The following is a 26,401-nucleotide window of genomic DNA, read 5'->3' on the forward strand; positions in this document are numbered from 1 at the left end:
TAATTAGGACTGGGAGCCGTATTTAACATGATAGACTCCCTAACATCGTTCTCTCGGCGATTTATTCTCGATGGAACACATTAAGACTTATTTTTTATCTGGTTTTAATATCAATATTATTTTTTTCGTGTTTATATTTTTTTCATTTATCTGTTATTTTTCTTTCTCAGTAATACCGAGGGGGGATACTAAGGTGTACTGTCTGGAATGAGTAGCAAAGGGACAAACGTTAAGAATATCTCCCAAGCCTCATAGAATACGGCACTGAATCGCGATCGTGGGTTTAGGAGCGTAGTGTGAGTTTAGACCCTTCTGTGTCCCTTTTTTTTTATTTCATTCTTGCTGTCACCAGACGATGTGTTGTGGGTTGTGTTTGATTATATTGTGGGTAGTAATATTTTGTTTCATATTTCTTGTGTCCAAAAATGCTTATAATTATGGTAGTACTATTCGTCTGTCTGTCTATATGTGTATGTCTGTCTGTCTGTTTATATCTCTCTGTTTGTGCAGCAACCTACCTACATACCCATCTTCCTGCCTATCAATCCACCTACATGCCTATCTCCCCATCTATCCATCAGTCTGTGTGTATTTTGTGTATGTATGTACGTATGTATGTATGTGTATATCTATATATGTATGTATGTGTGTGTATTAATTGCCACTTACAAATGTACTGTTTATCTAACACATATTACTAATTATATATTTTTTTATAACCTGTATTAATTGCCAGGGTATGGATTAATCATATCGCCTGTCCTGACCTCGCTTGACCGCCTATCACTGAGAGTCGCGTCTAATTCCATCATCGTTATCTTCCCGGAAACGAAAAATTCTGAAAAATATCGTAACGTGTTCCATATTTTTTCGTACTGAGAAGGGTGAAAAATGATGAATATTTTGTGCAATTTCGTTTCTCTTATTCACTTCTGATCCTTTGTCTGAACTGAAATAAAAATGCAAAATAAAGAAAGAAGAAAAAGATAGAAAGAAAAATATTGCATCTTTGTTAACATGAAGAATTACCCGTAGCTCAGCGGCAGAAAAAGACAATACTTCGGCTCTACATTTTTTCCATAGCACTTCTTCGTGCCTAGCACCATATTCTAGCGCTGTTATAAATCGGAAATCAATAGGAAGAGGTGGCAGTTCTTTCGCCTATACGACTTTCACCTTAACTTGGCCGAAAATTTCCTCCTTTCGCAGCTTATTTCACGTAGCTCAGAGGCAGGATAAGACGGTACTACGGCTATACATCCTTCCCATGGCACTTCTTCGTGACTAGCATCATATTCTAGTGCCAGTCTCTTGTCACGGCTCAGCATTCAAGATGGAGGGATGGCAATTTTAGGCCAAGTTAGAGTACAAGGAGTATAGCTGATGTGCATATAGCGGAATAAAAACGTCTGGAGGAAGAAAATTTTTACGAAGAAATACAGATCACCTCTCTCTCTCTCTCTCTCTCTCTCTCTCTCTCTCTCTCTCTCTCTCTCTCTCAGAAAGGAAATGGAAAGTGTGTGTGTGTGTGTGTGTGTGTGTGTGTGTGTGTGTGTGTGTGTGTGTGTGTGTGTGTGTGTGTGTGTGTGTGTGTTCTTCCAATCAGATACGCCTAAATCTTTCAAGAATCAGGTAGCAGTAGAGATGATAGGGGTGGGGAGGAAGGGAGGAGAGATAGGGAGAGGTGGGGAGGAAAGGAGGAGAGATGGGGAGAGGTGGGGAGTAGACGGGAGGATAGGGAAAGGGAGGGGAGAGGTGAGCGATATAGGGAAGTGGAGTGGAGGAGAGAGAGGGAAAAGGAAGTGGATGGGGAGAGGTGGGAGGGGAGAAAAGTGGGGGGAGGAGGGGAGGAAAATTTTTGGGGAGAAGTGGAAAGCGGAGTCGGAAGTGGCAGGGGTAAGGAGGGGCGGAGGAAGGGAGAAAAGGATATAGAAGGAAGTGGTACAAAGGTCGAAGTAATATAAAAAACAAAAAAAACAGGGGAAGTGAAAAGGAGAGGGAGGGAAAATGGAAGGAGAAAGGAGGGGGGGGAGGTTGGAGTGGAAATAGAGAGGGGACGGGAAACTGACAGAAGTGGAGGGAGGGGAGGGAAGTGGAGGGGCAGCGGGAGGGTGGGGGTGATAGGTGCTGTGATGGGCGGCTTCCGGTGCTTTGTGAGGAAATGATCTAAGAGGTGAAATTTTCTGTCTGTACCTTTGTGTGTCTTAGGCCTATCTTACCTGCACGCTAGCCCACCTGTACTGGGAAACACAGGGATTACCTGTATTATCATCAACGTTGTCATTACTTTTTATTTTCTTCATTATTTCTGAGGTTATTCTAAGGACATCCACTCACTCTATGTAATACTACCTTCTTCACCAAATAACAAACACCCAGACGCCTTGTGGTTCAGTGGGATAAGGCGCTGTATCCTGATGTATCCCAGAAAGATTTATATTCAAGGGACGTCTGGGGATTATTGTTAATGCCGCTCAGAAAACAGCGACAGGTCACCGGTGCCTCAGTGTGTGGATGAAGTAGAATAACCCTGGTGCCTTTAGCTCCTGATGGATAGTAAAGATGTGAAAGATAAATGATCGGATCATCACTATAGGTCATTCATTTTAACTTGGCCCACAATTTCGTCAATATTCTCATACTTCACTTCCTGTTCTCCCCCTAGTCCCTTCCTAAAACACACACACACACACACACACACACACACACACACACACACACACACACACACACACACACACACACACACACACACACACACACACACACGCAATCACCCTTCCCATCCTTGCCCTATTCCCTCCATACCTGGTTCTCGCTCCTGCTCACCCTTGCCCGATAATCACCCTATTCCCACACTTTACTGGCTCCTCATAAAGGTAATGGCAGACTCATTTAGGCAGATTTAAGACCGGGATGCAGTCAGTCTTCCTCCATGGTTATTATGTGTGATTTAAACTTCCGCAATTATCAATAAGAAAAAAAAAGGAAAAAATAAAAAAATAGTAACTCCCTCATTACCTCTTTCAGCCTCGGAGACTAACTTTGCTTACTTAAAAATAAAGGAATATACATTAAGAAAATAAAGATGTGAGGATGATAATGTGTTAGTGCTTGTGAGGGTTTATGCAGGACCGCACTTCACTGAGGGAGAGTGTTAGGCAGAATCAATCATTCCTCATGCTGGTCAAGTACGTATTTGGAAAGTGTCTGTAGTGAGGGCGGTGAATGTGAAGAGGAAGTGTTTCTCTCTCTCTCTCTCTCTCTCTCTCTCTCTCTCTCTCTCTCTCTCTCTCTCTCTCTCTCTCTCTCATTACATACCTTTTTTAATTACTTTATCTCACTCCATCTACCACCCCTCTCTCTCTCTCTCTCTCTCTCTCTCTCTCTCTCATCGCTCCCTATTGGACTGTTGACATAATTATTCACTGGCCTTTTAATCCAGGTCAATTATTCTGGCCTTCCATTAGCCAGTCCTAGTTTCCTTCGTTAAGTCCAGAGCGTCCATTTGCGTCCAGAGAGAGAGAGAGAGAGAGAGAGAGAGTGGACGATAACTTTAGCATGTTTCTATGTTTGAAGTATGAGACAGGTATAGATATCGGTAGACTAAATAGATAGGTTGATTGATAGATAGATCGGTAGGTGGATGGATGGATGAACGGATAGACTGATAGATCGGTGGATAAATGGATGGATGGATGGATGGATATATATAGATAGACATATATAAACTGAGAGATAGACGGCTGGATAGATCGACATACAGATAAATAGACAGACAGACAGAATTATTACCTGATAGACTGATTAACTAAGGACAGACAGACAGACAGAACTCGATAAATAAAGAGAGGGCCTGGAATAAATGAACCCCCAGGGACCTATAAACCGGGGTATAATTATTTAGGATTATTTATTGGCGATTCTCTATGCAAATGTGTTGGCCGCTCCGAAATATGGCTATAATTTTTCCCGGCTATGTCGCTCTCTGGCAGTAAAATCATATACATCTCCCGGGGCCTCTGTGTATTATATAAATCCTTGTTTGGGTGGTGGTGGTGGTGGTGGTGGTGGTGAAGGGAGTAGTGGTGGTGGTGATGATGATGATAGCTTACATGTAAATCTATTCTACCTTTCAGTAAAATCATATATATTTTAGGCATCGTGTGTTTATATTTAAGTTCGTGTTTGGGTTGGTGTATGTAGACTGGATTTGTGCTTTTTCATCATCATCATCATCATCATCATCACATCTCTGGCTTCCTGTAGTTGCAATATCCAAATCTGCTGTTAGACTGATATACTTGATTTGGTGCTCTAATTTATTTCTTTACCTATTTATCGGTTACTTCGTTATTCTGTATTCTTGGTTTATCCGTTTATGTATCAGGTATTTTTTTTCCTAGATCGTCTGTGCTAGAGATCCCGGGTTCGATTCTCAGGACGATTTTGAGAGCTTTACACGGGGCCTCCTTTCACCCATTTTTTTCGTATCTAAAAGTGAATTAGGGACCTGTATCGTAAAATGACTGTTTCCCTTCATCATTCTCTATCCTCTCTGATTCATTCTCTCTCTTCTTTCCCGCATTCACACTTCTCTTTCCCACATTTACTCTCCTCTGTCCCTCATGCACTCTTCTTCCTGCATTCACTCTCCTCTCTCCCGTTTCACCCTCCTTTCTCATTCTCCTCTCTCCCTCATTCACCCTCCTTTCTCATTCTCCTCTCTCCCTCATTCACCCACTTATCTATCTCTTCACCGATCTTCCAGCCCTTCTATCTATCTTGTCAGTCTATCAGTTGTATCTATTCACCAGTCCATCAGTTTTAAGTAGGGTGCGTCATCCGTCAGCCAACACTGCCAGGCGTTAATGTATGGTAATCCTTTTCACCCTACCCCACCCTTTTTACTCCCTCCCCGCCCTGCTCCACCCGTTCTCTCTCTCTCTCTCTCTCTCTCTCTCTCTCTCTCTCTCTCTCTCTCTCTCTCTCTCTCTCTCTCACCATCACTCCCTAATTTCCCATCATTCCTATATCTCCTTCCTTCCCGTTTCCCTAACTCACTTCTCTCTTTCCCAACCTCCCTTTTCTCTCTCCTTCCTCATTCTCTCCCCCTCTCTTCCTCCATTCTCCCCTCCTCTCTTCCTCCATTCTCCCCTCCTCTCTTCCTCCATTCTCCCCTACCTCTTACCTCATTCCCTCCCCTCTCTCGCTCTCTTCCCTCAAGCCCTAACCACACTGTAGGCATAGGAGGGAAAATACATTACGGTATATGGAAGTAGCCTATTTTAAAATGTATTATGTTAGAGAGAGAGAGAGAGAGAGAGAGAGAGAGAGAGAGTCAAATCTAGGGCAAAATTGAGTTAGAAAGCGAAATACAAAACCGGCCAAACAGAATAACTGAGAGAGAGAGAGAGAGAGAGAGAGAGATAGAGATAGATAGAGAGAGAGAGAGAGAGAGAGAGAGAGAGAAAGAGAGAGTATATATGCCTCCACACACACCTGCTGCAAACGACCTCGCCCCTATTCGTCGTAATAACTGCTCTCTCTGCCTCTCTCTCTCTCTCTCTCTCTCTCTCTCTCTCTCTCTCTCTCTCTCTCTCTCTCTCTCTCTCTCTCTCTCTCAATATTTTTTCTTTAACCGAGTAAATTAGTCTTGGCAGGGTTAACTTAGTGGAACCGTGGTGGTGAAATTCGACCCTATGGCCTGGGGACGTAGGGGTGAAAATTTGTGTGAGAGAGAGAGAGAGAGAGAGAGAGAGAGAGAGAGGAATTCATAGGCTGACTCAAATTTACCATATTATAAAGAACTTTCGCTACACAACTGGAGATATAAAAAGGAAAAAAGCCTGAAATAAAGAAAAGGGAGGGAAGGGGAGAAAAAGCACTGACGAAAAGGGTCTCCTGAAAGTAAGAGGAGTCGTAAATAAAGCAGGAAATAAAGAGGGGTGAAGAAAGAGGCAGGCTGGAGGAGAAAGGGTTAAGAATGGAACATCTCTAAAGAAGGTGGTTGAGGAAGGAGGGAAGGAAATGGGACTGAAAGGGGTGGTGGTGGTCGTAGGGGATGGGAAGACGAAATGGTAGGAGAGAGAGAAAGAGAGAGAGAGAGAGAGAGAGAGAGAGCGAATCACCGTCCTTAAGTACACAAGACATACAGGGCAAGAATGATTTAGTGAATGATGAAAAAATATATAATTGTGGATATGGAAGTACCGTAATAAAAATTTAAAAAGGTTAAAATAAAGGGTGAGAAATGAAGAAGTGGGTGGAACGAGAGATAAGGCAGAAATAGGAAGAAAAAATATAATAATAATAACAGAATGCAGGAATAGACGTGTATGTGAGGAAATAATGGAAGGCTAAATAAAAGGGCGAATGAGGAAGTTACACAGTGCAAATATATATATATATATATATATCTAAGAACCACGTTGTTTGTCTGTCCTTCAGTCACACCCAAACCATGGGCCAGAGACCCACAGGGCCATATATGTTCTGAATCAGGGTGACCCAAAGATGGTTTTAGGGGGGTCTGAATGCAGATCTGGGTCATTTGAGGTCACCGGTAGGGTGTTCGCCTTTTTTGGGGGGATGGGGGGGGGCAGGGCAACGCCGGGTACCCCTGCAGCCCAATTTTTGGCAAGGAGACTCACGTGACATCCAGCTTAGACATAGGCTATGTGAGGTTGGCCTCTGAGGTCATTTGAGGTCACTGGTGGGATATCATTTGAGGTAACCGGTAATAGTAAACAAGTGAGCACAAATACTGTGCGTTAGTCTGCGAAAGCTGAAATAGAAAGTTCCTGGACCTCTTATAATCCCTCTTTAGTAGCATTAGAGGTGTACATGGTCTTTGAGGGGTAGAAAGAAAGAATGGATTAGAATAAATAGGATTAGAGTTCGCCTAATAATAATAATAATAATAATAATGATAATAATAATAATAATATTAATAATAATAATAATCGGAAAAATAATAATAATAATACAAATAATAATAATAATAATATGAAAGGTAAATGAAAGACAGGTGAAGCAGGTGCAGATAAAGAGGTGAATGAAGGCTAAAGTGCGAGTGCAAATGGGAAATATTACATGGAGTTAAAAGTACAGAATTATAATTAGAGAAGGAAAAAGTAAAATAAGATACAAATAAAGCAATAGTCGTAAGAAAGAAAAGGCTAGGCAATTTTTGGAGATAGATAGAAATATCGACAGAGGAGTAAGTAAAGGAACAGGAGAAAATATCGAGAGAGGGTAAAAATAATAACGAGGATAAATAATAAAGAGAAATGCGTATGAACAAGGAAATGGCAGAAATAAAATCGGAAATAAAGGAACAATAAAAAGAGCAGAGGGAAGAGGCAGATATGAAAGGGGAAACTTATTGCGTTTTCGATAAGGACGCTTGAAATAAATGAGCGTTGTCTGAAGATGGTGGAGAGGGAGAGAGAGAGAGAGAGAGAGAGAGAGAGAGAGAGAGAGAGAGAGAGGCAAGTGATAAGAAGCGAAAGGGTAGAAAAATGAAGAGATCAAGTAGGCTGTGTGTGTGTGTGTGTGTGTGTGTGTGTGTGTGAGAGAGAGAGAGAGAGAGAGAGAGAGAGAGAGAGAGAGTAGAATTAGGAGAGTGTGTGAAAGATTAATAGAGAGAATTAAGAGGGGAGGGAGGGCGATGTAAATGGAGAGAGATGAGAAGGGAAAGATGATGAGATGGAGAGATGAGGGGGAAGATAATGAAGACGAAGGGAGAGGTTAAGAGGAGGTGGAGGAGGAGAGGAAAAAATTTACGAAAGGAGGAGGCAGAGATGAAGATGATGAAGATGGGGAAGTATGAAGGAGATGAGGAGGAGATGAAGAACCTAGAGACATGAACCGTAAAGATGAAAAATACAGAAGATGAGTAAAGAAACAATAATAAAGACGAAAGAAAAGGTAGAAGAAAGTGAGGAAGAGGGGTAAGAGAAGAATAAGAAATAAAACAGCAAAATGAGAGGAAAATGAACGATGGAGGAAAAAGGAGGATAAAGAAGAGGAAGGGAAACCAGAAGTAAGGATGAGAGAATAATAAAGAGGAAGGAAAGATAAGGGAAGAGAAAGAGAGAGAGAGAGAGAGAGAGAGAGAGAGAGAGAGAGAGAGAGAGAGAGGATGGAAGAAGGAAAGTAAGGCAGAAAGGATGAAAAACAGAGAGAGAAGAAAAAGACTAGAAGGAAATTAAGGAAGAGGAAGATAAGAAGGAAGATAGGGCGAGAGAAGGGAGAACAGGAGGAGGGAAGGTATGGAGAGAAGGGAGAAAGGGAGGAAGAAGGAATGGAGGAAGGAAGGTATGGAAAGAGGGAGGAAGGGAGAACTGATGAAAAAGGTATGGGGGGAGGAGGGTAAGGATAGAAAGGCAGGAAGTAAGAGGAATAGGAGAAGAGAGGAAGAGGCAGGTATGGAGGAAGGAAGGTAGGGAGAGAGAGAGAGAGAGAGAGAGAGAGGAAGTGTTAAGGGACTGATAAAGGGAGGGAGGGAGGAAAGCTTTATGACGCGTGGAGAAGAAAAGTGAGAGAGTGAGAGGGAGAGAGGGGGGGGAGGGTGTGAAAGGGAGATGAAGGAGGGGTGAGAGAAAGAGGGGGAGAGGTACGCAGGAGTGAAGATATTAGAGAGAGAGAGAGAGAGAGAGAGATATGAATAAAGGTGTTAGGAATAGACAGACAGACAGACAGACTAATTCCAGGTAATCTCTTAATATATCCTCTTTCTTTTTCCAGGTGAGCCGTGAGTGCTGCAATGACAGGCTACTACGAATTGCAGGACGAGGTACAGTTAAAAGTGTTATGTATACTGTATATATTTTTAGCGATTTGTTTTCTGTATCAAGTATTTTTTGTACCCTCGCTCCCAAAACAAGAGTGTATATTCTGTTTTAGTGTGTGTGTGTGTGTGTGTGTGTGTGTGTGTGTGTGTGTGTGTGTGTGTGTGTGTGTGTGTGTGTGTGTGTGTGCTGTAATAGGAAGACCAGGAAGGAGGTGCAGGAGAGGATGGATCATATTTACAGTAGACTTTGAGGTACTTAACACCTCTTCCATAGCGGTTTATTCTTCACTGTAGATATTCAATAGATATAACTGGCCTGTAAGAGAAAGGTGAGGTATTTTAGGCAGAATCATTCGCTGTGTAGGGAGGATGGTTTGCGTGTCGTGGGAGGGTGAGGGTCGTTACTGAGTAGGGACAAACGCACCTTTTGCTGCCTAGGCTACCCCTCACAGGATTCGGCGTCACAGGATAGATAGGTAGACCGTGAGAGATACCAGAGAAAGAGAGAGAGAGAGAGAGAGAGAGAGAGAGAGAGAGAGAGAGAGAGAGAGAGAGAGGCAGAAATAATAAAAAGATTTATGACCGCCTCTTGTGCTTCCTCTGCTTCCATCTCTGTCTTTACTTATATTTTTATTTCCTTTATTACTTGCTTCTCTTTTTTCCTTTTTTTATTTCCTCTTTATTCCTGCTTTTAATCTTTGTTATTGGAATACCTTTTGCGTTTGATGTTTTCTTCATTTTTTTCTTTCCTCTCCTCTCCCCTCCTCCTTTCTCCACTTCATCTCCTTAATTTCCTTTCTTCTGTCCCCTCCTTTCTCTGTTTCTCTCTCCTTTTCTCCCCTGTCCTCTCCATCCCCCACCTTTCCTCTCTTCTCTCCTATCCTCTTCCCTCGTCTCCTCTCCTCTTCCCTCCTCTCCTCTCTCCTCCTCCCGTGGTGGTCTTAGAAGTGGGCTCTATAGCTTAATATCCGGGACACCTGGGCTTCTCTCCATCCCTCCATCCGTCTCTCCATTCCTCCATCCTTCTCTCCATTCCTCCATCCTACTCTCCTTTCCTCCATCCGTCTTTTATTCCTTCTCTCTCGCCTTGTATCCTTCCCTCCCTTCTCTCACTCGTTCCTTCGTGTTATTTTCATTTCCTCCTAGTTTCTTCCTTCCTCCCATCCTTCCTTCCCTTTTTCCTTCCTTCCCCTTCCATTCCTTCCTTCACTTTATTGCCTTTCTTCCTTTTTTTTAATTCCTGTTTCTCTCACTCATTTTCTTTCATGTTATCTTACACTTTTCTTCCTTTTCTTTACGCCGATTTTCGTGTCTTTTTTTTTTTCTTCATTTCCTCTACCGTCTTACCATTCCCTTTTCTTTTCCTTTTTCTCTCTTACTTTCTTTATTTTCTCTGTCTTCCTTCTCCCTTTCTACCTTTATTTGGGTTTATTTTTCCCACACATACTGATGTTTTTCTCGCGTTATTATTTCTTTTACTATATTTTCCTCTCCCCCATCTTCGCTATCTCGCCACCTCATTCAGTGTCTTCCCCCCAATCTCCCTCACTTGATTACTCTCTCTCTCTCTCTCTCTCTCTCTCTCTCTCTCTCTCTCTCTCTCTCTCTCTCTCTCTCATTCAGTGTCTTCCCCTCAGTCTCCCTCACTATTTTACTCTCTCTCTCTCTCTCTCTCTCTCTCTCTCTCTCTCTCTCTCTCTCTCTCTCTCTCTCTCATTCAGTGTCTTCCCCCCAGTCTCCCTCACTTGATTACTCTCTCTCTTTCTCTCTCTCTCTTTCTCTCTCTCTCTTTCTCTCTCTCTCCCTCTCTCTCTCTCTCTCTCTCTCTCCCTCTCTCTCTCTCTCTCTCTCTCTCTCTCCCCGCCCCTGCCACTGACCCCTTCCTCACCCCCCCCCCCCGCTCCACACTCATCTCATCAACTCAGTCCCCCTTTCCTAGTCTCTCTCTGTTTTTTTTTTTCTCCACTGCATTATATTTCCATCTCCTTCTCGCCTTTTACTGTCAGTCGCATTTGGAGAGTTTGGTGGGCGGGAGGAATGTGTGTGTTCTTCTCTGCTATATCTTTTTCTGAGTCGCCGTGTGTGTGTGTGTGTGTGTGTGTGTGTGTGTGTGTGTGTGTGTGTGTGTGTGTGTGTGTTTTACTTTGTTATTTTCATTTTTTCGTCGTCTCAATCCATCTACCCCTTTGCCTCCTCCCACACACAAATCCCATCCACACACCTCCTTCTCCCTCCTCCCTCCCTCCCTTACGCACCCTTCTCCCTCCTTCCTTCCACTCATTTCTTTCCTTCCTCAGCCCCACCTTTCTCCTTCTCCCTCCCATTCATCCCCCACTCCCACTCCTCCCACAATCCCTGCACCCCCACCCTATCCCCACCTCTCTCACAGTCACCCGCCCTACCCTGCCACAGTCCTCCACCCTCACCCTCTCCACACCCACGCCCTCACTTTCCCCACACCCACACCCCACACCCACGCCCTCACTTTCCCCACACCCACACCCCACTTCTCACTCCCCCTCACCTTCCTCACACTCTCACCCTATCCCCACCTCTCTCAGTCACCAGCCCTACCATGCCACAGTCCTCCACCCTCACCTTCCCCACACCCACACCCTTGCCTTCCCCACACCCCCACCCCCTACTCTCACTCCCCCTTCCCTCCCACAATCCCCGCACCCTCACCCTATCCCCACCACTCTCACAGTCACCCGCCCTACCATGCCACAGTCCTTCACCCTCACCTTCCCCACGCCCCCATTTTCCCCACACTTTCACCCCCTCCTTTCACTCCCCCTTCCCTCCCACAATCCCCCACCCCGTCTCTAATTGCGGCTGGGGTGGGAAAAGTGCAATATCCTGTCCTGATGGTAATTTTTGGTGTGGGGTTCCTGAGAGGGAGATGCAGATGGCGCTGGCACGAGAACGCCGACAAATATTAACTCGCGGCGGACTTTGTTGGACTTGCGACACTCGGACTGCGGGATTATGGCGCCTGGGGAGGAGGGGGGAGGAAGATAGGGGGTGAGGAGAGGGAGGGTAAAGGGGGAGGAAGATAGGGGGTGAGGAGAGGGAGGGTAAAGGGGGAGGAAGATAGGGGGGGAGGAGAGGGAGGGTAAGAGGTGGGGTAAAAGGAAGAGGTGAGGGGAGAGTAGGTGGCTGAAGAAGGGGAAGGTAAGAGGAAAGATGAGGGGATGGTAGGTAGGTGAGGGAAAGTGAGAGTAAGGGGTGGGGTATGAGGGAGAGGTGAGGTGAGAGTAGGGGGCGAGGGAAGGAAGAGTAAGGGTTAGAATAAGTGGAGCAGATGAGGGGATGGTAGGGGGGGTGAGGGAGGGGAGGGTACAGGGTAAGGGAGGGTAAGAGAGGTTTCTGTGGGGAGAGGACTATCAAGGACTCGGGAGTGCTTCCATATTGGCTGCGTTTGAAGATCTCTGTTAATGAAACCTTTACTTCTCTGTTTTCACTTCCTCAGTCTCTCCGTTTTCTTGAGAGGCAAACTAAGTCTTTACTCCTTGGTTTCCGCTTATAGTCGATGCCATTTTTTCATATTTTCTTCTTGATACTAAATAAAAACTTTCACTCCTCTGTCTCCGCGTCCTCACTCACTTCTGGCGGATGCATTTGGCGATCTCTAAACACATACCACGATCCTTATTAGACTAGTTTCTATGGATACCTTGCTGAGTTCCACACCTTCCCAATAAAGCTTGCTGTGTTGGGAATTCTTTTCGTTGAGATGCAAAATAACTGTTGAAGCGACTCTAGGAAAAGCTAAGAAGAGAGGTGTGTGGGGTGAAGAAAAATGTGGAAGGGAGAGGTGGGGCAGGAATTCGTGTGTGGGAGTAACTATGAAATGGGGGAGGAAATAAATGGAGACTGAGGGAGAGAACTGGAGGAGTAATTTGTGTGTGTGTGTGTGTGTGTGTGTGTGTGTGTGTGTGTGTGTGTGTGTGTGTGTGTGTGTGTGTGTGTGTGTGTGTAAGAAAGGTGGGTAGGGAAAGATGGAGGTTATTTATGGTTTGTGTAGAAAAGAGTGAAAAAAAATGAGAGAGAGAGAGAGAGAGAGAGAGAGAGCTGGAGAAGTGTCGAAGGGTGGAAGGGCCATTTAAGGAAAACTAAGAAGAATTAAGAGGAGAGTTTGTCTGGAAAGTTTTATGTCCATCTATTAAGTGATTGTGCAAAGAGGAGGATGGAGAAGAGGGTCAGAGAGATGAAGAAGTGGAGGAGTAGGGAGGGAGATGGAAGGAGTGGAAAGGTGGGGAGGGAGGGAAGGTTTGTGTGAGTGTGTGTGTGTGTGTGTGTGTGTGTGTGTGTGTGTGTGTGTGTGTGTGTGTGTGTGTGTGTGTAGGAATGGGAGGATTATATAATTGAACGGTGTCTTAAAAGTAGCATTGCTGAGAAAAGTGCTTAAGTGGATGAGGTGTTAAAATTAGGATGGGAGAGACGAGAAGTAGGAGGAAGGGGTGGGAGGCGGAAGAGGTGGAGGGGATGGAGAGAAGAGGTGGAGGAGTGGACGAGGAAGAACAGGGAAAGGGAAGGAAAGACGAGAAAATCTGGGGAGAGAAAGAGAGAAGAGAAGAAAGAGAGTGAAATGGGAGAGGAAGAAAATAATGAATAGGTGGAGGGGATGTTGGGGACTACTGGAGAGGGTGGGGGACACGAGGAGAGTGGGGGGGAGGTGAGGGGGGGTTTAAGGGTGGCCGGGGAGTTAGGGGGAGGGAAGTGTGGGAGGGGGGTGAGGCGTAGGAGGACAGTGGTAAATGAGTTTCCGTTTTTCTTCCATGTCCATCTTCTAACCAACGTCTACGGCCACCACCATCACCTGTTTTACCGTTTATGCCTTTTTCCGACCCTACCCTCCACCTAACGAATGTCTGTTACTGTTATCTCCTGTTTCATCATCAGTGTCTTCTCCTACCCACCTTCCGTTTCACCGTCTTTACCTCGTCTGTCCCATTTTCCTCCTCACCCCTGTCTTCTGTTTAACCGTCTATTCCTTGTCCTCCCCTCCCCCTAACCCCTATGGCATTACCCATAGAGGTAGGCATTACCCCTATGCCATTACCCCTCTTTTAACCCGATGGGGGGAAGAGGATGAAGTGGGAGGGGGGAACATAAGAACATAAGAAGAGAGGATAACTGCAGTAGGCCGATTGGCCCATGCTAGGCAGCTCCTAGAAGAGTAACCGAACTACTAGAATGAGATAAGGTTGAACTACTAGAATGAGATGGAAGGTGTGTGTGGGAAGGAATGGGAAAATACTTAAATGATGGAGATGTTGAAAGTATGATGATGAAGGGAAAGGGGGACTGGAAGGAGAGAGAGAGAGAAGAAGGGGGAGGGTAGTAGGAAGAGTGGGTGGATGTTTGTTGGAAGAGTTAGGTAAAGTATGTAAATGAATGAGGTGTTAATGTGGAATGGCGCGGTGGAGGGAATGGGCTAGCCTAAAAGGGAGGGAAGGAGAGGTGGAAAAGGACTAAGGATGGAAGAGAAGGATATTAGAGAAGGAGGAAGGAAGGAGTATAGGTAGGAAGGTAAGGAAGGTTGAAGAATAGAAGAAAAATGAGAGAAAAATTGAGCCAAAAATGAATGTTCAGATCTGTACATCTTCATATTTGCTTTCTCCTGTCACTTCTATCCTTCATCAGTTCATTTGCCCATTCATTTTCCATACCTCGTCTATTCATTCATTCATACACATATCCATCTATCTTTCTAGCCTCCCGTATCACCATCAGATGCAAAGTTTGGGGATGTTAGAACGAGGTATGTATCACAGAATAGGACAGTAAGGTGTCATAACGAAAATAAATCGCCTAGGAAAAGGTGTTAGGGAGCTTCATTAACTGAGAAGGTGCCCCAGTCTCTCTCCTTTCTCTAGCATAGCGAACTGGGAGTCACCTTCACATATCACCACTTTTACCTACATTTGCTCTCAGTGTTGGTCGCTCACAGGTATCCACAAAAAGAATACACCATTAGTCAGCAAAACAGAATCAGTTGCATACTTCGAACTTCAATATTGCATTTTTCATCATTCACGTCTAGCCTCACTCCACTTTCACCCTATTTTTTTTTTTTTTTTTTGACCTTTTGTGACCTTTCTTGTATCCCATAACCACATTTATACGTACGGAACCCCCCCCCCGGCGATATCAGTCCCCCTCTCTCTCTCTCTCTCTCTCTCTCTCTCTCTCTCTCTCTCTCTCTCTCTCTCTCTCTCTCTCTCTCACTCCAGTACTGCCATTGAATCACTGTCCAGTCACTCATCCATCTGCTGAGAGAGAGAGAGAGAGAGAGAGAGAAAGAGAGGGAGAGAGAGAGAGAGCAAAGAAATGGAGTCGAGGAAAAGAAAGAGAAAGTGAGAGAGCGTGTGCGAGTGGTGAGAAAATGAGTGAGAGGGGGAGGGGAGGGAGGGAGGGGGAGCGAGGTGTGTGGGCAGTGGGTGGGAAAAAGTGAGAGACTGTGTGAAGGTGAAAGGTTGGTAAAAGTGGAGGAGTTTGGGAAGAATGAGAGAGAGAGAGAGAGAGAGAGAGAGAGAGAGAGAGAGAGAGCGAGGAAGCTTAGTTGCCTTCGTAGTATATGGGTAGGCGTGGGAAAGTGTGGACGACCGTGGGAAAATAAAGATGTTTGTGGGAAAAATAAAGATGTTTGTGGAAAGAGGAGAATTTACCTTTTTTGGGGAGGGAGGTAGGGAGGGAGGGAGAAAAGGGGGAGATGGGTGAGGACGTTGTATCTACATAATTACACAAACACATAGACCCTCAGTGCTTGCTGTGTGGCCCGGTCTTGATATTAAAGGAAAGACTTATTCTCTCTTTACATTACTTAAGAACAGCATGTCGGAGGAAACTGCAGTGGAGGGAGGGAGGGAGGGAGAGGGCAGGAGGGGAGAGAAAGGGAAGGAGGGAGGGGGTGGTAAGGAGGGAGAGACGAAGGTGATGAAGGGAGGGAGGGAGACAGAGGGAGAGGAGGTGAAGGAGAGGGTGGGAGGAAGAGAGAGAGAGAGAGAGAAGCGGAGGTGTTGAAGGGAATAAGAAAGAAGCGCCTGCAGGGAGGGAGGAGGAGACTGAGGGAAGGGAGGAAGGGGGAGCGAGGAGGAGGGAGAAAGAGAAGAAAAGATGGGAGGGAGAGTCCGACGAAGGTGGTGAAGATAAGAAAGATAGAGAGAGGGGAGAGGAACAGAAAAATGAGGGGAAACAAAGAGGTAAAGAAAAATGGGTAAGAGAAAGATGCTGAAAGGGGTAGAGAGAAAGACAGGTTGGAAGAAAGAGGGAAAGACGAACTTAAGTATTAAGAAGGGAGAAAAGAAAAGGAGATTGAGAGAAGAAAAGGGAATGTGGAGTAAAGGAGTTCAGTGGAGTACAAAGGGAAGCCAACAGCATTTAATCTGTTGGTTGAGTGAAAGACAACGCCAGGAAAACACGAAGACAAAATGAGTGGGAGGGAAAGAAGAAGAAAAGGAGAGAGAGACGGAGGTGTTGAAGGGAGAAAGAAAGAGACAGGCAGGGAGGGAGGGAGGGAGCAAGGGAGAAGTCTGCATGCGACAGGAAGGGGTTTTTACTGCCCCAAGACTCCTTAAGTTCCCCTCCTTCTCTCCTTCCCCTCCTTTCTTCCATTCTGTTTTCCTCCTTCTCTCCCTATTCTTCCATTCTGTTTTCCTCCTCCCATTCTGTTTTCCTCCTCCCTCTTTTCCTCCCTCTATTCTTCATTCCCTTTCTCTCCTCCTCCTTCTCCTCCTCCTCTCTCTTTCACCTTTCCTTCTGTATTTTTTTTTTTTTACGGTTCATCTTCCTCCCATCTCTCATTCATTCATATTTTCTCCCTCTTTTCCCTTTCAGACCTTTTTTTATTCATTTTCCTTACTCTTCTCTTCTTCCTTCTTTCCTTCCTTGATTTTTTCTTCCCCCTTCTCTCACTCCATTCTGTTTTCGTCCTCTCCTTCCCTCTTTCTTGTCCTCATTAATTTGCTTCTCCGTTGTCTTCCTGTATTATTTTTTGTCTCATCTTCTTCCCTCTTTCTTTTCCTTTTTCCTTCTGTTCACCCTCATTTCTTTCCTCTTCACACTTCCTTCTCTCCACTTCTCCTTTCTTTATTTATCTTCCTTTCTTCCCCCCAACTTCCTTCCCTCACTCTTTTCTCCCTTTTCTCCTTCACTCCCTCTTTCCTTCAGTACTTTTTCTCCTTCATATTTCGTCCCCAGCTGGTGCTTCTCATATTCTTCCTACCCGTCTATTAAAAGAAGAAAAAAATAAATGGAGAGAGAGAGAGAGAGAGAGAGTGGAAGGGTTATTGATATGGAAAAACAAGAGAAAAACATAAAGAAAAAAATATGCAGAGGAAAAGAAAAATATTAAAAAACGAAAAAAAGGAATAGAAACGAAAAGAAAAAAACGTAAAAGAGAGGAAGAGGAAAGGGAAGAGAGAGGTAGAAAGGGGAGAGAAAAGAGGAAGAGAAAAGAGGTAGGAATAATAGAGAAAAAGAGTAATGAAAAGAGAAAAAAAGGAATACAAGAGGATGATTAGTTTACCTTTACCTGGAGAGAGATGGTAATTTTCCTCATTATCTCCTTACCTGAAAAGAAAGGTGAGAAATGTTAATATAAATAATGAATATTCTCTCTCTCTCTCTCTCTCTCTCTCTCTCTCTCTCTCTCTCTCTCTCTCTCTCTCTCTCAGAAAAGGAAGTGGAGCCAAAAAAATATCCAATCATATAAGACTAATTGCTATTTTTTGTACCCATCCCCTACCCATTGTTCTTCCTCTCTCTCTCTCTCTCTCTCTCTCTCTCTCTCTCTCTTACACACACACACACACACACACACACACACACACACACACACACACACACACACACACACACACACACACACACCTTCAAGTTAGCACGAGAAGTTAGTTATAATTAGAAGTTAAGAGAATGCAAGAAGTTACTACATCACGAGTATTACCATAGCACTTGTCTTTGAGTTACGGTCGGTGGGGATGAGTGTCAAAATGGTGATAAGGGAGTAAATTGTGATCTCTTTCTGCTTATCTATTTGTATCTATTTATCCAACTGTTTGTCTCTATCTCTGTCTACCCATATGGCTGTCTGTGCCTCTTTCTGTCTATCTATGTCTTTCTACCCATCTCTTTGTCTGTATCGGTCTATATATTCATTTATATGTCTGTCTCTACCTCTCTCTCTCTCTCTCTGTCTCTTTTCCACCTATGTATTTGTCTGTCTCTATGTCTATCTATCTATCTGTCTCTCTACTTATCAATATCTGCCTACCTGCCCCATTTATCTGTCAGTCTATCTACCTATCTGTGTTGGCCTACCTGTCCCGTCTGTCTGTTTGTCTATCTATCTGTCTATCTATCTATCTACTGTATCTATCCGTCTGTCCAGGGTATCAAAGACAAAATGACCTTCACATCTAACCTTTTTGGCCGGTATCCTCTTTTGTTATGGAAGCTCCCTAACACCACTTCCTTAGCGATTTATTCTTGGATTTGGGGGGCTAATATCCTTTTGTACGTTATTTATGCAGAATATGGTGATACTGGAAGGATTTAGGAAACACAGAGGTGGACAGCGAGGTGTAATAAGCAAAATAAATCGCTTAGAAGGAGGTGTTAGGGATCATCCTTAGGCGAGACACTGTGAAGGTACGACTGGCCACAGCTGTACGTATTTATAATTCGCCTCACTCGTACACACAGAAACGTACATGCAGTCTTACTTTCACAACGCATACAGATGAGTACTGCAATTCACTCACACATGTACCCAGCCCGAACTCTCTCTCTCTCTCTCTCTCTCTCTCTCTCTCTCACACACACACACACACACACACACACACACACACACACACATTTCTCTCTCTCTCTCTCTCTCTCTCTCTCTCTCTCTGACCCACCGCCCCAACCAACTCAGCTGCGCCTAAGAGCATTTTCAAGCATTTTTCCAAGACATTTTTCTCCTTAGTAAGTCAAGTGGCATTTTCTCAGCTGCCCTCTTACCCCCTCCCCTTAATGCTGGAGCTCCACTTAAGTTGCTGTGATGATGAAGTCTGGAAACGTCCGAAGAATTAGGGGAAAATGCGCAAAGGGGGCGAGCAGAGTGAGAGTAATATTTTTTCTCTCTCTCTTTTGCTTCTTGTCTTTCCGTTCGTGTGGGAGGTGGAGAGCGATGGGATGTGTGTGGGTGTGTGTGGGTGTGTGGGTGGAGAGGGATGGGATGTGCTTGTGTGTGTGTGGAGAGGGATGGGATGTGTTCGTGTGGGTGTGTGGGTGGAGAGGGATGGGATGTGTTCGTGTGGGTGTGTGGGTGGAGAGGGATGGGATGTGTTCGTGTGGGTGTGTGGGTGGAGAGGGATGGGATGTGTTCGTGTGGGTGTGTGGGTGGAGAGGGATGGGATGTGCTTGTATGCGTGTGTAGGTGTGCATGGGTGTGGGTGTGTGGGTGGAGAGGGATGGGATGTGTTCGTGTGAGTGTGTGTGTGTGTGTGTGTGTGTGTGTGTGTGTGTGTGGGTGTGTGGGTGGAGAGGGATGGGATGTGCTTGTATGCGTGTGTAGGTGTGCATGGGTGTGGGTGTGAGAGTGATCGTGTGTGTGTGTGTGTGTGTGTGTGTGTGTGTGTGTGTGTGTGTGTGTGTGTGTGTGTGTGTGTGTGTGTGTGTGTGTGTGTGTGTGTGTGTGTGTGTGTCTTCTTGTCTATCATTCTATCTCTGTCTATATATCCACCCATCTATCTCTATGTATTTCTATCTTTACCCATCTCTATCTATCAGTCTATCTATATCTCCATCTCTCTTTACCAATCTCTCAGTCTATCTATCTATATATATCCATCTCTTTACCCATCTCTCAGTCTATCTATCAGTCTGTCTCTCTGTCCATCTCCCTGTCTATCTCTCCACTTAAGCTGCTGTGATGATGAAGTCTGTGAAAGTCCAAAGAATTAAGAAAAAAAACAGTGCATGGAGAGAGCAAAGAGTGAGAATTACCTTTTTTTTGCCTCCTATCTCTCTGTTTCGTAAATTTTCGTTCAAGCTTGTTCGTTCTTGTATGTTTTTCGTTTTCGTTTTGTTTGTTTATAGGTGTGTCTGTCTGTAACTGCCTTTGTTGTTGTTATTATTATTATTATTTATTATTATTATTATTATTATTATTATTATTATTATTGTTATTATCATTATTATTATTATTATTATTATTATTATTATTATTATTCACTCTCATCTTAAATGTCAGGACCAGCTGCCTAGCCCCGGGTTTCTACGTTCCTCATGGGGCAAGGTAAGATTGGATGATGGATGGATGGATTATTATTATTATTATTATTATTATTATTATTATTATTATTATTATTATTATTGTTAGTATTAGTATTAGTATTAGTATTACAATTATTATTATTATTATTATTATTATTATTATTATTATTATTAATATAGAAGTAGTAGTAATAGTAGTAGTAGCAGTAGTAGTTGTAGTAGTAGTAGTAGCAGTAGTAGTATTTTCAGTTTGTCCACCTCTAGCCATAAAATCAGCAGTCCTTCCCTTGACTCCCAGCAGCCCCCCCGCCAGCGCCATTTACCTTTCCATGTCACCACTTGGGCGCCAATACCCATTGTCCATATTGAATACTAACTAGGGCTGTCTTATCGGAACTAGTGTGATGGCAGGGGCGATTTATTTATTTATTTATTTATGTATTTATTTATTTATTTATTCTGTTAAGTGGATGATAAGAAAAGTGTGCTGGTTCGAAATCTAAGTAGTGTTTCCTGCCCAAGACTGGGATGGAACTCGCGTCCTTTTTGACAGCAGACCTCTAACCTAACCACTGGACCACCACCTCTTTCCGTACTTACCAGGTGGTGTCTAAATTATACTCTCTCTCTCTCTTTCTCTCTCTCTCTCTCTCTCTCTCTCTCTCTCTCTCTCTCTCTCTCTCAGGGTTTGTTTTCACCCACACCAAAGGCAGCAAGGATGGGAAAAATGGCCAGGGCTTGGAATCGCAGGCACACACACAAAGCCAGGGGTATACACGGGTGCACATGTGTCTGGATATCAAGGTACACATGAATTCTCGCAGTCATACACACACAAAGCCAGGGGTATACGCGGGTGCACATGTGTCTGGATATCAAGGTACACATGAGTTCTCGCAGGCATACACACACAAAGCTAAGGGTATACGCGGGTGCACATGTGTCTGGATATCAAGGTACACATGGATTCTCGCGTGCACATACATACGTGAATGCAGGTAGACAGCCCACACGTACATACTGTTTATAAATGCGTACAGTACAGATGCGTACACATTATTACATGTGTGTTTGTACATAAATTACCACATACATGTCACATAAATACGTAAACACATGCACAACATACATACATACATGTACATACATATTGACCCACTCTACACACACACACACACACACACACACACACACACACACACACACACACACACACACACACACACACACACACACACACACACACACACACCGTGTATGCAAGGATAACGACATGCAAGCAAAAACAGACATGCTTGATTGTAAGACCCACCTTGCGATCAAAGAGAGAGAGAGAGAGAGAGAATTACATTGATACACAGACCACACAGACCTTACTCTCTCTACGAGGCGGTCCGGCTTTAATACTAATACAGTGCTATAATTATAGGAGCAGGAGAAAAGGATAGCACAGCAGAAGGCTCTCTCCCCCACCCTCCAGACCCTCCGGCATTTACCGTACAGGAAACAAGAGAGGAAGTAATACCTTGATAGGATTGAGAAACTTGAAGGAAATTTTATAGGATCGACAGAAAGTAGAATAATATGGAAATGGTGAATCTAGGCACACAGCGACATACTCTGTGCATGCACTGGTTGTTTTACTGAACATTTTATAAAACAGATGAATAGAATGTTTATCATTATATTTGCCCTAAAATACTGTCTATGTTGATTTACTAGTTTAGGTGTATTGTGTTTAATAAATAGATGAATGTAGACGCCAATATACAGTACTTGCTCCATCCTAACTAAACGATACCAATTGCGTCGAGATACATGTCCAGTCTCTTTGTAAATATATTTATGGTACCACTCTCAATCACATTCCCAGGGAGTTTATTCCATTCGCTTACAACAGAGTAAGTGAAGAAGTTTTTGGTTGTATCAAGATTAACCCTCCTTGCTTGCAACTTCATACCATTCCCTCGAGTTACAGTCTCGGCAATAACTGTGAATAGCTTGTTTGAATCAATATAAGAGAGAGAGAGAGAGAGAGAGAGAGAGAGAGAGAGAGAGAGAGAGAGAGAGAGAGAGCGTGATGGGTGGTCGAGTGAATGCCTACGACCAACTTTGGATAGGGGGAAATCAGCCCCCCATTTTTTGTAAGTCCTCTCTCTCTCTCTCTCTCTCTCTCTCTCTCTCTCTCTCTCTCTCTCTCTCTCCTGTGTCACTACCATCTCGTTTTCTTATTTCGTGTAATTAGCTCTTCGCTGAGGTGTGTGTGTGTGTGTGTGTGTGTGTGTGTGTGTGTGTGTGTGTGTGTGTGTGTGTGTGTGTGAGAGAGAGAGAGAGAGAGAGAGTCGTAAAAAACTTCGCTCGACTTGACTTAGGCTGGGAGGGAGATTGGTGCTCTCTCTCTCTCTCTCTCTCTCTCTCTCTCTCTCTCTCTCTCTCTCTCTCTCTCTCTCTCTCTTTATGTATCTGTCTATCCCTTCCTGATTGCAAGTGTTCATTTTCCCTTCCTTTATTTCTTCCCTCCCATCCTCTCCCTTTTCTCCCCTTTTTGAAACCTTCTCTCCCTTCTTCCCTATCCTCCTTCTCCCTTCTCTCCCTTCACTTCTTATCTCCCTCACTTGTCCCTTCTTTCTTCTTCCTCTGTCCCTTCCTTCGCACCTTCCGTCCCCTTTCATTTCCTTTATATCTTAATTTCCTCACCCCTTTCTCTCTCTCTCTCTCTCTCTCTCTCTCTCTCTCTCTCACACACACACACACACACACACACACACACAGCTATAATACAACTACTGGCTGGTTTAAAATAAGTTATAAGCACACTTGTAAGCTTTCTTCTCACACCTGCTGATGTCAGTTAATTACCAGGTAGTTGTGGTGGTGGTGATGGTAATAATAGTAGTAGTAGTAGTAGTAGTTAGTAGTAGTAGTACAGTGGTGGTGGTGATGGTAGTAGTAGTAGTAGTAGTAGTTGTAGTAGTAGTAGTTGTAGTAGACACACACACACAAACACACACACACACACACACACACACACACACACACACACACACACACACACACACACAGACTCCTGTTCCAACCCACTTTCCTCCCTTTTTTTTCTTACCTGCCTAGCCCTTCCCCTTCCCCTCCCCTCTCCTCCTCTCCTCCCCCTTCCCCTCCTCTCTCCCTCCCCCTCTCCCCTCTCCTAAATTTCCCCTCTCCGGCTTCCCTAAAAGAGATCAACCCTTTTTTTTCCCCTTTGTCTTTCATTTATGGTTCTCACAATGCCCTTTCTCAAGCCTCCATTTTTCTTTCTCTCCTTTACCTTTTTTCCTGTCTTCCCTAAAATTTTTCCTGATTTTTCCTATTTTCCTGATTTTTCCTATTTTCCTGATTTTTCCTATTTTTCTTACTGTTTCCTTTTGCCTTAGTTTTCCTTTTCCTGAATGTTTCCTTTTTCTTTATTTTCTCCTTATTTTCCTATATTTTCCTGATTTTCTTTAACTTTTTCGTTTTTCACTCGCACTGTCTTATTTTTCCTAGTTTTTCCTGATGCTTTATATTTTCCTGGTTTTTCCCTAGCCTTTTCTTTATTTCGTTACCTTTTCGTTTATTTCCATTAGCTTTTTCCTTGTTTCCCAGTCCTCTTCCAATTTCCCTTAGCTTTTTTCTTGTCTTCCCTACCTTCTTATGTCCTCAGCTTTTTTCCCGATTTTCATCCTTTTTTCCTGATTTTCTTCCGCCTCTTTCCTTATTTTATTCACCCTTTTTCCCTATCTTTTTCAGCTTTTTCCCCATACCTATGCCTTTTACCTTTTCACAAGCTATTTTCCCTGTTTCCCAGTCTCATATCCTGTTTTCCCTGTCATGTTTCCTTTTCCCTGATTTTTCCTTTATTTTCCTTATTTTTCCTTAGGCGTTTTTCCTGTTTTCCTTAGTTCTGTTTACCCTTTTTTTTTTACCCTGCTTTTTAAATATCTTCCTCTGTTTTCCCCATTTCCTGATTACTGTATTATCTTTTCATAATATCTATTTTCCTTTTATTTTCCTCTTTTGTCCAGGACTTGATGTGATTACCCCTCTTTTTCCTACTCTCCCCTTACTCCTCCCTCCCTCTTCTCCCCTCACTCCTCTCTTCTCCCCTCAGTCCTTCCTCTCTCCCTTCTTTCTTCATTATTTTCTCTCTCATCTCCCCTTCCTCTTATCCTTTCTCTCCTCCCTTCATTCCTCGTCCCCCTCTTCCTCCCCGTCCTCTTCTCATTCCTTCACATTCCTTCTGTTCTCCCCTCACTCCCACTTCTCTCCCGTTTTCACTATTTCACTTTCCCCTTCTCATCTCCCTCCTCTCTCCACCCTCTTTATCCTCCTCTCCCTCTCATCCCTCTTACCCCCTCCCCCCCTCCTTTATTCTCCCTCTCATTCCTTCACCTTTCTCCCCCTTCGTCCTTCATTCCTTTTCCTCCTTCTCTCCTTCCTTCCTCCTTCTCACCTTTTCTTCCTCTGTACCTCTCTCCCCTTCCTTCCTTTCTTCCTTCCTGCTCTCATTTCTTCATCCTCTTTCCTCCCCCCCCCCTTTCCCTCCCTCTCCCTACATTTCATCGTCTAGAACCCCTTCCTTTTCCTTCCTTCTTGCTCACGTTCCTGCAACCTCCTCTTCCCTTCCTCCTTTTTCCCTTCTTCATTCCTCTACCCCTCTTCCCTTCCTCTCATTTCTTCCCTTCCGCTCCATTCTGTCTTCTTCTTCTTCTTCTTCCCTTCTTTTCTTCTTCTCATTCTATCCTCCTTCAAGTCCTCTCTTCCCATCTCCCCTCTTTTCTTCCTTCCATTCCTTCACTCTCCTCTTACTTCCTCCTCTCACCCCTCCACTCTCTTCATCCTCATTATCCATCTTTCCCTTTTCCCCCTTCTTCCTTCTCCCTCTCATCCATTTACCTTCTTCCTTTCCTCCCCAGTTCATTCTCTCACCCTCTCCCTTTCATTCCTCCACCCATCCCCCTCTTCCTTTCGTCCCCTCTCCCCTTCCATCTCCTTCTCATCCATTCATTCTCCCACTCTCATTCCTCCACCCTTCACCCTCTCCCCCGCGTCCATTCATTCCTTCCACTCTCCCCCTCTCCCTTTTCTCCCCTCTCCCCCCTCATTCCTCCCCCTCTCCCCTGCATCCCCCTTCTCTCACCAACCGCGGCTCCCGGATTCAATTTCGGGGAAGGAAACAGAGAAATTGTGAGTTAAGAAGGCGGAGGTGGTGGCCCCTTCCTGTTTCTCTTCCTTATTGGCGAGCAGAAGAAGGAAGAGGAGGAGGAGGAGGAGGAGGAGGAGGAGGAGGAGGAAGAAAAGAAGGAAGGAGGAAGAGAGGACCCAAAATGTAGAACATATTTTTGTTTTTCTTTTTTGACGTTTACCAGAGCCTAAGAGGAGGAAGGAAGAAGGAAGGAGGGAATGAAGGAAGGAAGGACGAAAAGGAGGGAAGAAAAGGATATTGAAATAATTAAATGTTTTTGTTTTGTTTTTTTCTCTTTTTTTGGCGTGTCATAGTGAAGGAGGAGGAGGAGGAGGAGGAAGAGGAGGAGCAAAAGGTATAGTTAGAGGTTTCTCTCTCTCTCTCTCTCTCTCTCTCTCTCTCTCTCTCTCTCTCACTGCTGTCTGTCCCAAAGAAACAGGTAAATATAACGAGTGAAACAGGTAATGGAGGAAGTAATTTACGTAGTGCACTGGACGAAAGGAAAAAATAGGAAAAAAAATGAGAGAGAGAGAGAGAGAGAGAGAGAGAGAGAGAGAGAGAGAGAGAGATCTGAGGAAGAAAATTAAAGAGAACGTAAAAGGAAGATGATGTCCAAGGAAACACGGAAGAAAGGTAGATAAAAAAATAAATAAATAAATGAGTGAGAAAGATGGATTGATAACCAAAAAAATAGAAAGAAGGAAATAATAAAAAGAAAAATGACAAGGGGAAGAAAAAAAGATTGAAAGACGAGGAGAAAAATATACTTTTAGATACGAAGGAAAGATAGAGAGAGAAGGGAGGAAGGAGAAAGAGTGAGGGAGAGGGGTAGGGCATGAAGGAAAGGACAGGAAGGAGGGAGGAGGCGAAGGAAGGCCGGAGGAAATAGGCAGGAAGGAGGAAGGAGGGGAGAGAGGGTAGAGGGATGGAGGTAGAGGGGTAGGAAGAGAGAGGAAGGGGATTTTGTGTGTGTGTGTGTGTGTGTGTGTGTGACAGAGAGAGAGAGGGGGGGGTAACGGCGGATGGAGTGAGAGCAAGAGGAAATTAGGGAGTGAGGGACGACGATAAGGAGAAAGCAGAGAGAGGCGGGGGGGGGGGGGGAATAGAGAAAGGGAGAGAGATTAAAGAGAGAGTGA

Source organism: Coenobita brevimanus, chromosome 87, assembly GCF_032717465.1.
Source record: "Coenobita brevimanus isolate Jiangsu-jjx chromosome 87, ASM3271746v2, whole genome shotgun sequence".
Taxonomy (NCBI): domain Eukaryota; kingdom Metazoa; phylum Arthropoda; class Malacostraca; order Decapoda; family Coenobitidae; genus Coenobita; species Coenobita brevimanus.